The sequence below is a fragment of the Mus caroli genome, unplaced genomic scaffold (assembly GCF_978045245.1).
Source record: "Mus caroli unplaced genomic scaffold, Mus_caroli_1 scaffold_14, whole genome shotgun sequence".
Classification (NCBI taxonomy): Eukaryota; Metazoa; Chordata; class Mammalia; order Rodentia; family Muridae; genus Mus; species Mus caroli.
This window is the reverse complement of record NW_028227269.1, coordinates 42776771-42791707: the sequence shown is the minus strand read 5'-3', so window position 1 is coordinate 42791707 and position 14937 is coordinate 42776771. Positions and strand designations below refer to the sequence as shown.

At 40.3% G+C, this 14937-nt stretch overlaps 1 protein-coding gene across 31 annotated transcripts in view; it reads right to left on the bottom strand.

Moving 5' to 3' along the window:
- Window positions 1-14937, bottom strand: part of Nrcam (neuronal cell adhesion molecule) — a 266455-nt gene that overhangs the window by 107080 nt on the left and 144438 nt on the right. The window contains exons 1-2 of one of the 31 annotated variants that reach the window (XM_085830324.1): window positions 6537-6574; window positions 5888-6003 (exon numbers count right to left, since the gene is read on the bottom strand). The exons of 29 other annotated variants lie outside the window; for them this stretch is intronic. The gene's annotated coding sequence lies outside the window, so the exon portion shown is untranslated. Of the gene's footprint in view, window positions 1-5887; window positions 6004-6536; window positions 6575-14937 lie in introns of those variants that run through there. One more of the 31 variants, XM_085830320.1, reaches the window with a different exon arrangement.

Genomic DNA, 14937 nt, shown 5'->3' with positions numbered 1-14937 from the left:
TGATAGCGCATATATGTGTAAAGCCAGAGGATATCCTTGGGTGTCAGTCGTTGCCTTCCATTTCATTTGAGACATGACTTCTTATTATCAAGTCTGTATTTGCAAGGCTATCTGGCCTGCAAGCTTCCCATGGTCGCCCTGTCTCCACCCCTACCTCCCCACCATAGAAGTATTGGGATTACGGATAGATGATACCAGGTACCACATCTAGCTTTGACATTTACAGATTATCTTTGCAATTTTTTAAGACTGGTTATAAGCAGAAAATCCAAATACAAGCCACTTGGCAGGGGGGGGGGATTTCACTTTCACCCACCTTCTATCACCATATCTGAAAAACTACAAAAAGATATGAAGAAGGATTTGGAGGGGGGCAGTTGAAAAAAACTTCATGGCAAAAATAGCCATTATCGCATGAAAAAATAGAAAGGAAACAATCTTTGTACAAGCACTGGCTATGCCCTGCCTTACATTACCTCACACTACAAACAGCAGTGGCTTTCCACGCTATGCATACCCTGCTCTGAGACTCTGGTTTATAAGCAGTTTTTACTCTATTTTGAGGATGGAGATTGACCCTGCATCCAGATGAACGCATGAACAGCACCATCTGCCCAGCTCCATCCCTCGGCAAAGTCTGATACATTAGTTATGTCTGCAAAACAGAAAGGTATTCTACAAATGTATCAAGGAAGGCAAACTGAGATTCCAGCGGGGTCATGGCTGAATTAAAGCCATTTTAAAGAGAACATACCTGAGAACTTACTGGATACATCAAATTAAGGAAGGCATATAACTCTCATCTGGACCCCAGGCGAACACCTAGACTGTGATGGTGGTGTGTCCACCAACCTGCCATCTGATCACTCACTCATTGTGTGCATTGAGGAGCAATGGGCAGAGCACTATCTCTGAGGCTTCAGACCAGCTTGTTCCCTGCTGTTGATGTGGTGTACTTGAACTGCTGTCTACCCATCTACCTGTTCACTCATCTAGACCTGTTTTCCATTCATACACCTGTTAATTCATCTGGCCCAGTCCTGTCCTGTTGGTTCTACAACAGGACTCAACTAGGAAGATCCATTTCAACCACCATCAGCAATCTGGACAAGAATCCAGAGAGAGACCTCCACCCTGTAGACCAGTGGTTCTCATCCTGTGGTGACCCCTTTGGTGGTCTTATAACCTTTTCCTAGGGGTCACATATCAGATATCCTGCATATCAGATATTCAAATTGATTCATAACAGTAGAAAGTTATGGTTTTGAAATAGCAACAAAAATAATTTTATGTTTGGGGGTCACTGCAAGAGGAACTTTATTAAAAGTTAGGAAGGTTGAGAAGTGCTGTTTCAGCCATCTTTGCATTTCTCTATGATTTGCTCTCTCAGGCTTGTTTGCCTTTTTATCCCTTTGGGGGTCACCCTATAACTGACATATAAACATCAATTGTAGATAAATTGATATATGATAGAGATAGATAGATAGGTACATAGATACATAGACAGATAGATGGATATTTGTTGCGTGGTGTGAAATCTGTGTTCTTAGTTAATATCAGTAATTAAAATTATGAATGTATTAAATAATAAATTTTACATGTTTGTCTATTCTTCTGACATAGTGTCTACATGATAGTGTATTATCATCACAGACATGATGAATATTCATTTATGCTTCCAGACCCAGAGTGTTTAAGAAGGGAAATTATTTTTTGTTTGGTTGTTTTTTTTTCTATTTTTTTTTTATTATCATTATTATATGTGTACCATGGAGACCATAAGACAACATCAAGATCTCTTGGAACTGGAGTTACAGATGGTTATGGTACTCTACGTAGGTGCTAGGAATCGAACCTGGGTCCCTTGGGAGAGAAGCTAGTGCTTTTAACCCTGAGCAGCTCTCTAACCCTGAAAAGGAAAAGTCTTACTTGAAAAAATGTAGTCAAGGATCATTACATTGCATTACATTAGATACTACATTGAAGAAAAAAAGTATTTGTGTCCTTATTAAATCAAGCATTTCTTAAGAGATGTGAGTGTGGTGTGTGTGTGTGTGTGTGTGTGTGTGTGTGTGTGTGTGTGTGTGATGGTAGGGAATTGGTACTGAAACACAAAGTAGGAGTGGGGTGACTCTAAGAGGCTTTTGCTTTATCAGATCAAGACAGATATAAGATAGTCGTGAGAGCAGCCATAGCATCTTTAACACTCTCAATGACTTCTAGCTCAAATCTGTTCTAAACAACATAGACAAGGAGGCATTTAAGTTCCCCAATCAAGTAATAGATACAGGATGACACTGACAAGGATGGACATGCTCCATAGAGCTGCAGACCCCAGATGCTACAGGTGTATCCTCCCTTGTATGAGTGCCTAAGTGTGTGTATTTATCTTTGCATCTTTCTGAATCCTTTGTGGGGCCACAAGCCTGGCCTCTGCATCAGCTCCTAGCTCTAGGTTCTATTACTGCTTGAGTTCCTGTCCTGACTTCCTCCTGTCCTCCTGTCCTCCTGTCCTGACTAATGGACCATCATCTGGAAGTATAAGATGAAAAATAACCTTTTTCTCCTCAACTTGCTTTTTGTCATGGTGATTTTGTTTCAACAATAGCAACACTAACAAAGACACACAGCTACCTTGACATTAAAGTAAACCAGAACATTTTCTGGGTACTTTTGATTATAATCAATTGCAAATAAAAATGGCTGCAGTAGCTCATTCTCTATGTACTATGGTCACGTGTAAAGGTTTCTTCTTTAGTATAGCTAATAGACCATCCCAACCAAAATTAACATCATGTGCTGTACACTTTACAGAAAAGAGATGAAGAAAAAGAACTTTCATTCAAACTTTAGTCATGATGTTGGACTGATAGTAACAAATCCTTCAAGAGAACACCTAACAACAGAGGCAAAAGTCCCATCTTACAATCCTCCAAAGGAATCAAATGAATGTAACTTCAAAAATATGATAATTTGGTACTTGGTAAAACCCCATAAAACAGTGAGAATATTATTAGGATGAAATAAAAAAAAGAAACTCTGTTCAAACAGATCTCTGCATGGGTGGAAAATGTTCTTCCCCAAAACATGTGGACTACTAAATATAGATTATAGTACAAAGCATGGGACACCTTCCTATGAGTTACTTACTGGTCAGGGATGCCTCAAAGGTCTCTAAGAAAATAAAGCTTCATTTAGAGCAAAGTTTCTCAACTTTTCTCATTCCATGGCCCTGTAATACAGTTCCTCATGTTGTGGTGACCCCCAACCTTAAAGTTATTTTTGTTGCTACTTCGTAACTGTAACTTTGCTACTGTTATGAATTGTACTGTAAATATCTGTTCGGATGGTATTAGGGGATCCCTGTGAACATATCATTCAAACCCCAAAGGACTCTTGACCCACAGATTGAGAACCAGTGATTTAGATCCTTATGTAACAATCTCCAACAAGCAAGATCCTTGACTCTTTTTTTTTTTTTTTAAAGATTTATTTATTATATGTAAGTACACTGTAGCTGTCTTCAGACACTCCAGAAGAGGGCGCCAGATCTCGTTACGGATGGTTGTGAGCCACCATGTGGTTGCTGGGATTTGAACTCTGGACCTTCGGAAGAGCAGTCGGGTGCTCTTACCCGCTGAGCCATCTCACCAGCCCCGATCCTTGACTCTTAACAGACAAAATTCTGCCAATCCCCTGAGCTCCAGAATGCAGGCCCCAGACCACTGGCACCACCTTTGATCTATAATTTATTAGAAAAATAGTCTTTGGCCCTACCACACACAACTCAAACTTTGGCCATAGGTACCAATATCAAACATTCCAGGTGGTTATGATGAGAAAGCAAAAGATACACTGTGGATCTCCTCACCCTTCCCTAGAAGGAAGTCCACAAGCAGGAAGAGAGTTTTTTTCTCAATTTTGGGGGCAAGCCAATGGTATTCCTAAACATAACATTGGTAGATTAAATGACAGAAAGCCATATATTAATCTCATCAGATTTCAAAGGCTATATTTACTCTGAAAGTGTCAAATAGCAACATGTCAACTGAAGCCAGTATACTTAATCTGTTAGAAAAATATTAGTGTGAAGAGGTCCCTATCTTTTTACCTCTCCATTTTACTGCATAAAACAAGTGAAAGGCTATGTCTTAAACTGAAGAATGACTCAAGACACAACCCACGGAAGGGAGGGAAGGAAGGAAGAGGGGCCCAGGCCATAACCATGACCTGTGAGGCCCCATGCAACTCCCAGATGCTGATGGACAGACTTCTTTGTCCTAAACAAAAATCCTTCCCTCTTTGTGCTTCTGTCGCCTGAACACTGTCTATAAATACGCAAATACTCCAAACAAGTTTCATCAAACACTTACAGAAGGAGGAATCGTTTTAATTTTTATTTTTTTTTTCATATAAGACAGAGCAAGGTCAAAGTAAGTGCTTCTATTCATGTGAGTGCAACTGTCCAAATGTTTGTGACAGATTTCATGTGGTAATGTTGTCCTGAATGTCTGCTCACAGAACTTAAACAAAGAAGAACTAAAGTCAAAACCTGAAAAAGCCAATCAAAGAAAATGAACTGTAATCATTTTATTGGGAGCCGAATTGCATCAACATCTGAATATCTATTATTTGTTTCTGCTTGTCAGCATTGTGTACGACCATTATCTATTCTTTGGGGTTTTGAAAAGGCTTTAGAATCTGCTGATTGTCATCAAGTAGCTACTAAAGCCACAAAGCTCTGCAGGGCTGCTGGACCATAGAAAATGCAAAAAGGCTGGCTAACTGCTGCAAATGGGCTTTCCTTTGCCAGATAATGGCACAACCAAGCTGGAGTTACATTCCTCACATCTGGACACTTTTGGAGCACTCGCTGTATGTGAGCATGAATGAAACCACCTGGGACTGGTCACATTTCCAATGATACCACAGGGAAACCGAGCTTTTTTTTAAAAAAAAAAAAAGAGTCCAGTCGCTTTGCTGTTAGCAGATAAAGTATCAAGTCAAAAGAAGTACTCAGTGCTTCTGCCAATCTCGTCGTACATCTTCCCCAAGTCTAGTACCTAATTATCTTGTCCAAAAAGAGTATTTGGAACTTGTCATGACAATATTTTAATATTGTCTAAATTCACTTTGGTATATCCTACTTAATTTCACTTACTTCAGAGTAATTAAAATATATTATCTCAACAGGAAATAGAATTAGTTTCATTATGTAACTTATTTTTCAATCAACAGTGCCCAGACAGCAAGCAAAATGTTCAGAAGTCATCATCTTGATCACACACAATTCAAAAACCAGAAACTATGATTAGCACAGTGACATAGAGAATGACAAGTCAATTCCAAATGGTGAGTTTTTTCTACATGTCTGGATATTGAATCATTAGAAATGGCCAATGGCTTTATCATCTCATGGTTTTCAGATATATCTGTTTCATGTAAGAAAATAAAATGATCAATGTTCCTTTTGACTTAGCCTAAATTAATATATCTTCACAAATTCTCCGGTGGTTGGGGCATTGAAAAAAAGACACAAGTCTGACTAGATTATTTTTAAGCCACATCTAATGATGATAATAGCTGAAGGAAGTGTGTAATGTCACAAAGAGAAAATACAATAGGAATCAAAGTGTTTGCCCTGAGCTGGAGGACTCATGCTAAGGGCTCAGCAGTCAACGATAAAGCCTGAATGTGCCAGGTGGGAAAATAGAAACGCAGGCCCTGTCTAATGGGCGAAAGGAGTTGCTGCTGCTCTTTAGCAGACTGAGCTCAGTGGCATGCTTACCTAGTAGATAGACCATTTCTTTAAACCATAAATTCAACATGCTTCCATGAAACACGTTATATTTATCATGACACATGTTATTTTTATCATGACACCAACCAATTTAGGAGGGCTTCATATCCCAGGACTCTGGGGTAGAAGAAGTGCATCAGGACCAGATGCTGTGTAGACTTCGCTCTGATGCTCCGTAGTCATGAGTCTCTCTGGAATTGTTTCTAGAAAGTACATATCCAAATCTATATCAGCACCAGGCAGCTTCCTTGTTCATTTGATATATAAAGTTTATTTGTGAAGAGACTGTGTAGAGATTTTAATTCTCAGTAAGAGTATTAAAATAACAGTAAAACCAAAAAAGTCATTCTCAAAACACTGATGTAGACTATCTAAGGGACTGACCATGAACACAAGGGATGACTTATTCACGGAGGTTTGTTGATGATATGATTGCTTGCTACATAGAACTGGAGAAACAGCCCCAGAATAGTACAATAGTTCTTAGTGTATGTAAAGCCCCTTGGATAAATATCAGCATGTGAAAAATAAGCAAAGGAATAAATGAGTAAATACATTTTTTAAGGTGTGGAGAGTTAGTTAGTAAGCTAAGGAGAGCCAGACAGAAGTTTGAATTTGAGAGAGAGCACTTTCTAACAGTCAGGCTCACTGGCTGGGGTCAGCCTAACCTTAGCTCAAAGCCAAGCTCCCCATTAAGCAGATTCCAACATGATGCAAATCACTTAAAGTTATGTACCTTAACTTCTTCATTGGTACAAGTGCGGATCCCAGCATCTATCCACCTGGTGACTGTGAAGGTTAACTAAGTTAACAAAGTGCTCACAAAGAATCAGACCAGAAAACAACCCAAATAATAAATCCACCAAATCTTCTCCACCAGATGAACCAGCATTTTTCTCTTAAAATACATAAAGGGGATCAAATGCAACCTTTATGTGATGAAGCCCCAAATCAATGGTCTGCTCAAAACAGCGACCCTGATAACTTACAAAGGAGGACTCAACAGGGCCACAATCCCTAGAAGTCTAACAAGAGGTCATCCAGGAAATGCAGGTCAATGTAGTGGAACAGGGGCCATGCAAAACCAAACAGAGAATAAACCCTCAACCTCAGTTTACACCCCCTTGTGATTAATTAACAACCTTACAGCATCCACCCACCAGCTGTATCCTTGCTCGGCTGCCTGACCCCCAACTGAGGACTACAGCCGTCTAATGCGAACTGTGCTTCTAATTGTGCACTGGGCAACTGTGGCTTGGCTAAGCAAAGCTCTTTCACTCCCCTCCTCTCTGATTAACTAGATGGCTTTATAAATCCTCTTAATAAGTTCATTTGTGGAACCCAAGGCTAGCAACCCTTCCTTCCTGCTGCTAAGAGAGCTCAGCTGCTAATCTTTGGATGTGACCCATCAAAAGAGAATTGTTTCTATAAAAAAACAAACTATATAAATCTGCTAAACTGACAGAGAGTGTTGAACTCACGACTCTAATTTAGCAGTGCTGTCCTGGAGTCACAGGCGTGTAAGGCAAGCAAGTAACTGATGTAACCGGTTTATTAAAAAGCAAAATCTTTATGATTATCACATAAGTCCTGAATTGGATAATTTCCCACAGACCAGTGTGGAATAACTAATAATTCACACAATCTTTATCTCTACAAAATGACTTACATATACTTTATCTCATTTCCTTCAACTGCCTGTGAGGCAGTGCTATGGTTATTCTCATCACAAGGGAGAGAGTTATTTTATAACATCACAAGGTCACTGAGAGTCAGGTCTGGCAACCTGCTCTTAGGTTTTCTGATTTTAAATCTAATGTTCTCTCTATGATAACTAGGGTGCCCACTTCTCATTTTGTCTTTTGGCTGCACACCTGCGTCCCTATACATTGGACTAATACCAGGACAGGGAATCTGCAATCAAAATGTCCCATGTTCCTGTTGCAGTCAGTTATTCACTGGGTCCTGCTCATTGGATGTTGTTTGAGATATCTTTACACAGCTGTGATAAATACCCAAAATCACCAGTGTAAGAGTTTGATTCTGGCTCATGGTTTCAGAGGCTTTTGTCTAAGGTCACCTGGACTCACAGTCTGGGGCCCTAAGACATGGCAGGTCATTGTGTCAGGGGAAGAAAGAGCTTCCTACCTCACGTCAGCCATGAAGGAAAGAAAGAGACAAGGAGGGGCTTCACTCTAGTATCTCCTTCAAGGGCATGCCTAAAGAATCAGTTCACCCAACTAGGCCTTGCTTATCAAGAGTTCTCTCACCTCCTAATAACTTCACAGGCTAGAGACCAAACTTTTAGGATGCCTCTGGTGCACATTTAAGACCCAGTCACAAACAGTAAGGGGAAATGGTAAAGCAAGACTCTTGGTTTGGCACTTAAAATGAAGCAATTGGTGGTAGTTGCTATAGAAGCTTGTGTGGTGGCTGTAACTCTGGATTTTAGCAGCCCAGTAAGGGCTGGTGCTTTTTTCTCTTGGTGGGTCTGGAATCAAATGTAAGTTGTTCTAACCCACTTTTAATAGCTGCTACAAGCTACAGGGTTTCAGCTCAGCCTGGCGGTGTTTGCTGCTTCCCACCCAGGGAAGCACCCCCTAACTCTTGTAGTGCCAGTCTTGCTAATGAAATGCATAATGTAACCTCTGGTTTTCCGCTACATGTTGTCTTATATATGCCGATTGGTAACAATCCACTGGAAAAGGATGAGAATCTTTGTAGTTTATTTGAATCAGAAATAAAAAGAATTAATAGAGGCTTGAATATTCCTGCAATAGGCAGTTCATCCCAAACTCTACTGGCCTTACACTTAGGGTTTTTTATTCAGTAAGCCTGTAGTCAAATCTGTTCTCTGCCGGTCTGGAGGCAGCCCTTGTCTCCTGAACCACTTTCCATTTCTTGGGAATGCTTGGTTCATACTTCCTGCCCCACAGTCATCTCTGGTGACAACTTGTCTGCCTCATTCTTGTGCAGTTTCCTGTTCATTAACTTCTGGCTCATTATACCGTTTGCCTAACGTCCACATTTGCATACCCATGCATAAAAAACATTTTGTCTATAGCAAAGGGGGCACAATTACAACATATATAATTTGGAACAGAAGCTGCTAATTACAACAGGGGTTAACAGTGGGAGAAAAAGTGATTAAATAATTGCTATACTGTCAATGTTTTTTTCAGCTGTAATTAAATGTACAGATTTTACCTTTTTTTTCTTTATTAAAACTAAAGGACTCCATATCACTTGGAACTAGTTTTTTTTTTTTAATTTATTTTTCCTTCTTGTGTAACCCAGGCTAGCCTCAAACTCACACTTCCCCACTCCCATACCCCTCCAAGCTGGGATTGTAGGATTGTGTCACTATGCAGAGCTTTTCAGTCAAACAACAGCTACAGCCTCTAGAGATCTTCATATGTAATCAGTCCATCATACTTTGCATATGGTAACTTTTCTCTAACTCTCCCAAATCAAATGTTAACATTTTACACATAGGACAAGTAAGCTCAACGTAGTTATTTTTCCACTCTTTTAATCTATTTGCAAACCTGTAACAAAGTAACACAAAATAGGTCTCTCAGAAACAACAGAAACTTACTTTCTCGCAATTCTGAACACTGACTTCCAAGATCAAAATACCTGCAGTTTGATGTTTGGTTAGGATCTGGATTTGGGTTCACAAAGTATAAACAATGCACCTTCTTACCATGTCCCCATGAGATGGAAAGAATAAGGGATCCCCCCTCTCTCTTTCTCTCTCTTCCTCTTTCTCTCTGGTTATTTTATGTATTTACATTTCAAATATTTTCCCCCTTCCTGGTTTCCCCTCTGCAACCTCCCCCTATCTCATCTCCCCTCCCATGCCTCTATAAGGGTACTCTGCCACCCACCCACCCACTCTGGCCTCACCGCCCTAGCATCCCCCTATGCTGGGGCATCAAGCCTCTACAGGACCAAGGGCCTCCCTTCCCACTGATGCCAGCTAAGGCTTGCTGCTACATATGCAGCTGGAGTCATGGGTCCCACCACGTGAACTCTTTGGTCAGTGCTTTAGTCTATGGGAGCTCTAGGGGATCTGGTTAGTTGATATTGTTATGTCTTCTTTAAGGGCAGTTGTTCTAAGAGAGCCAGCCCTGTCCTCATGACCTGGTCAGCTTCCAAAGGTTCTGTCTCCCAGTCCATCATGGTAGTGGTTAAGTTTCAACATAGCCATCAGGGAAACACAAACATCTGACTACAATTTTTGTGCCCCTTACTTGCTGAGATAGCCAGGACTCTGTCATCAGATCAGACTATCTGCTTTAAATGTGTACAAATAAGCTATTACTAAACTGACCATACTGCTCCCTTTATCTGTGTCTCTGTTTTTCTCTGTCCCTGTCTGTCTCCGTCTGTCTCTGTCTGTCTCTGTCTCTGTCTCTGTCTCTGTCTCTCTCTCTCTCTCTCCCTCCCTCTCGTGCAGCATTGGTCACACCTACTGCTGTGCCTCTATATTTCAGTGTCTAACAGGCAGCAAGCACCACAGGGCAGACAGAGCCCTTGCAGGCTGAGGAGTTGGAGGTAAAAGATGGGGCTTCTGGAGCAACTGAGCTTCTCTGTTTTATCTTACAGGATTCACAATGTATACTTTCCACCACCCCAGGGCCATAGGTAGTCTGGAGGAAGTAAGCTTGCACTCCTACCCACATGCAAAAATCAGCATTTCGGTTCCAACACTTTAGAATAAAGAGGTTTAGTTGCTTCTCCAGAGCCATAGGTCTTATCCTCACAGCAGGCAAAGCTGGGCCTCTGGACTACTCTCCAGCTCGGATCATTTCTGTTTCTTTCCAGATGTTAAGTCTTTTCTTTTGGGGGTGTTGGCCTTTCTTTCTCCCCTTCCTAATAAAGCATCCTCATATCTTTGGTTAAAAATGACCCCGAAATGTTGAGTCTCTGTAGTGACGCATGGGGATAAGACCTCCACCATTTAATTTTGACACTGTTCCAAGCATGTGGGAAATAAAAAAGGTGGCTAAAGGCGCCAGTGCAGTCTGGCATGTATGTAACTGAAGCAGGTGCCAGGGCACTATAACATGTATGTAACTATAGCAGTGCCAGTTGAACAGATGTGGAATTGTATCTAGAAAATCAAGCCCTAGCAACATTCAAGTATTAGCCAGTAGGTCATGTTTGATGGGTTGATTGATTGATTGGTTGATTGGCTGACTGACTGCAAGAAGGAGCTACTAACAGAAGCCTAACATCACGTGCATGAAAGAAGTAGGGCAGAACTTGAAAATCAAAAATGTTTTTTATTGTGGTAATCGGATACAAATGGTAATTCAATAAAGTTAATACAGAACACAGAACTCACAATTTGTAGAACACTGTTCCTACTCATAGTTACTCTTACTTTTTTCTTTTTCTTAGTTTTCATTTGAGAGAAGTGTGCAGGTGCACGCATGTGTGTATCCCCCAGTCTGGCCTGAAACTCACAGTGTAAGCCTTCAATCTCATTAAAAAAAAATAATTGATTTTTAAGAGAGACAGAGAGAGTTGGGGATGGGGCTATATATGTGAGTGCAGGTACTCTTGTGGTCCAGAAGAGGGTGCTGGATCCTCTGAAGCAAGAATTTCATTGGTTGCAAACCACCCAATGCGGGTGCATGAAATCCAACTGGGTCTTCTGGAAGAGCAGTAGGTGTTTATAACCACTGAGTTATTTTGCTCTAGCCTCTGGCCTTCAAATCTTTATCTTTCTCTTTCTACTTTTTGCATGTTAGAATTACAGACAAGTGACATCAGGGACACAGATGACTCTTGTACTTTTAAAAAATATTATTTCAATTTATTTGTTGCCATGCACGTGTAAGCACACATACAATGGAACATTTATAGGGGTCAGAGGGCAACCTTGTGGAGTCAGTTTCCTCCTTCCACCTTTACATCAGTTCTGGGACTTGAACTTAGTATGCCAGGCTTACACAGAAAGCACTTTTACCTGCTGAGCCAACCCAATGATCCCTAACTCTTGTGCTATTAAGACTGTCAGTTGGGCTGGAGAAATGGTTCATTGGTTAAGAGTACTGACTGCTCTTGTAGAAGTTCTGAGTTCAATTCCCAGCAGCCACATAGTGGCTCACAACCATCTGTAATGGGAACCAATACTCTCTTCTGGTATATCTGAAGACAGTGACAGTATACTCACATATGTAAAGTAAATAAGTATTTTCTAAAAAATTATTTTAAAAAATTATCAAGTTAAAAATTCATTGAAGAAATTCTAAGAAAAAAAAAACAATAATTTTCTTCTCCAAAGAATATACATTTCCCTTTTCCATCATAGAAACTATCATGACTTTGACTAACTTCTTAATATTATTTTAGATAACAAATTTTGTGTTTTATGAAAAGAGAAAAGGAAGCCAGGAATATGTTTGGTAGAGGCACGGTATGATGAGGTGGAAGGGGGTGCCTCCTCTAGCCCACACTGAGGCATCCCTTCCCCTGAAGTACCATCTGAAGGAGAAGGAGAAGGAGAAGGAGAAGGGGAAGGGGAAGGGGAAGAAGAAGGGGAAGGGGAGGAGGAAGAAAGGGGAGGAGGAGGAGGAAGAGGAGGGGAGACCAGCCTTGAACACATGAAGAGAGCAGGAGGAGAATGGGGAGAAAAGGGACAGAGAGGGAAGAGGGGAAGAGAGAGAGAGCAAGAGAGTACGAGAGTGAGGAGGGGGCAAATAGCCCCTTTTATAGTGAGTCAGGCATACCTGGCTGTTGCCAAGTAACTGGGGGTGGGGGTGGTGGTGGAAGAGTCTAGAAGGAATGCAAACACCAACTAATATCATATTTTTATCCAAGAAGAGCTTTAGGCAAAATATCACATTTCTTTGAGAACAAGGCTTTTAACTTAAAATACATGGCTGTGCCCATTGAGAGCCTTGATGGTATCAAGCGCCCAAGCAGCTCTTACAACTCATGATCAGCCTTTAGTCTGACAAAGCCCATGTTTGTCACTGGGACACTTCCCCAGTTTCTTGTTAATGAATCAATGACATACTTCAAAGATTTGGGAACAGTTTCTGTTCTTTTGGAAGAGCATTTGTTCTCTGAAAAACAAATGCTAGATTTGTTCATTTCCTTCAAACATGAAAGGGACATTTCTTTAGATGGTTTTCCAACTCCACCTCTGCATTTCAACAATAGAAAGTCATAAAACCATCCCCCCTGCTGGCAGAACTGGGGAGTTAGCTGAATTCCAAACTAAGTTGTTTTCAGACCTGGAAAGTATGGATGATATCATAAAACTGAGATAGATTTATTTAGCTAGCAATATTACCTGATGAAGGGCTGAAACTTTCAAGTCTCCCAAGTCATCATATATTTATTCATTCTCCATTGAGCAAACTAAGCTTGTACTTCAGGCAGTATTCTTGGTGTTGGGACACACTAATGAAAAAGGAGATGGAAGTTCTTCCCCCAACAAACTTTATATGCTAGCTCAGACAAACCAGATATAAAAATAGACATTGAATTATATAATTTGTTAGGTGGCACTATGAAGAAAAGATTAAAACCAAAGTGGGACACGATGCTTCAAGGTGTATATATATATGTATATTACACCTGATTGCCCAGGATGAGGAAATAGCCCACCAGGAAGTGGTGGCTGAAGAAAGACTGTGAGCTATCGGGACATAGGCAGGAAACATGTTCTAAAGAAAGAAAACCACAGTAAAGGAATCCCGATGTGTTTGGCTATGTGTAAGGGAGAAGATCAGGGTGGACAGTGAACCTAGAACAGTCAGAGAAAGGGAATTGGTGATGGAGGGGAATAAGAACTAAAGTCAGGGCACAGGCCTTGGCTTTGAACAAGGATAATAAAAAAGTAAGCAACATCAAAAATGAACTACTATGTAGGAAATAAAAATACTTATTTACTGTGATCATTGCTCTTAAGTCATGGCCAAAAGGATTACAGTTTAAGTAGGTAGGGAACTTGTGAATGAATGGCTTTACTGTGTGATGATGTAAAGTGCTCCTGGAACAGAACTTTCTCCCCACCTCACCCCCACCCCCAAAACACAAAACATTCCTATTAACTTCTACTAACTGAATATGGCAATAGGATTTTACTTCCTTTCTATCAGATGTCAAGGCCAGAGTCACATGTTAAAACACGTGACTCCATATGGTAGAGAGCAAGAAGAATGGGAGGAAGTCACTGCTACATCAGACAACAGTTGATTTTTCTGACTATTTAGATTTAAGACTTGATTTAAGACTGTTCCTAGATGAGGCACCCCAATGGGTTAAGTACCACCCCAAATGCAACAAGATAATGTTGCACAATGGATGTGACGTTACTAAGAAGAGTCACTAAGGACAGGGCGATGCTTGCTGAAGGCAGTCTGGACAAGATACTAAAAGGAGAAAATGAGGAGCAATATCAGCTAAAGGGTAGGTATTACAAGTTTATTGTTGCTGCTGCTGTTCATAAACAGAATTGAAGAACTGTGTTGCTGAAGATAGGACAGGGAGGGTTGAAGCCTAGTTGAGAAGTGAGCTCAGAGGAGTTTAACAAAAGTTTGGGAAGGTCAGAATCTTCAGCAATTATTTACATTAGTCTTTAGTTTCATTTGGGGTTATTTTTACATATTCGTTTTTAGCACATATGTGATGGATCTTCGTGTATTTATTATGTATTTTGCAGCATTCCTAAAATTTCTAATCCTAAGATATTCTTTGCGGCAATAGGTTTCTAGGGTTCTTTTTTAAGCTACTGTATATTTGTTTCACAGACCAATAGTTTGTTTTGTTTTTTGGGTTTTTTTTTTTTTTTTTTTTTTTTTTTTGCTTTAAATCAAGACGTTAATTTCTCAAGAAACAGTAACTAGCAGCTGCATTTAAAATCTAGAGGAGCTATAAAGTTGGGTCAGAAGTTAAGGGCAATTGCTATTTAATCATGAGGACTGGATTTCACTTCCCAGTACCCAAGAAACTAATGAGACATTACACAGAAGTGTATTTGATCACTCACATACATACACATAAACAGATAATAAATCTTCAAAATAAAATGATAGAACATGACTGGAGTTCCAGGAAAGAGGAACATGTTGTGTGATGAAGGAACAAGGTCAAGAGGTTTTGCCAGATTTCAA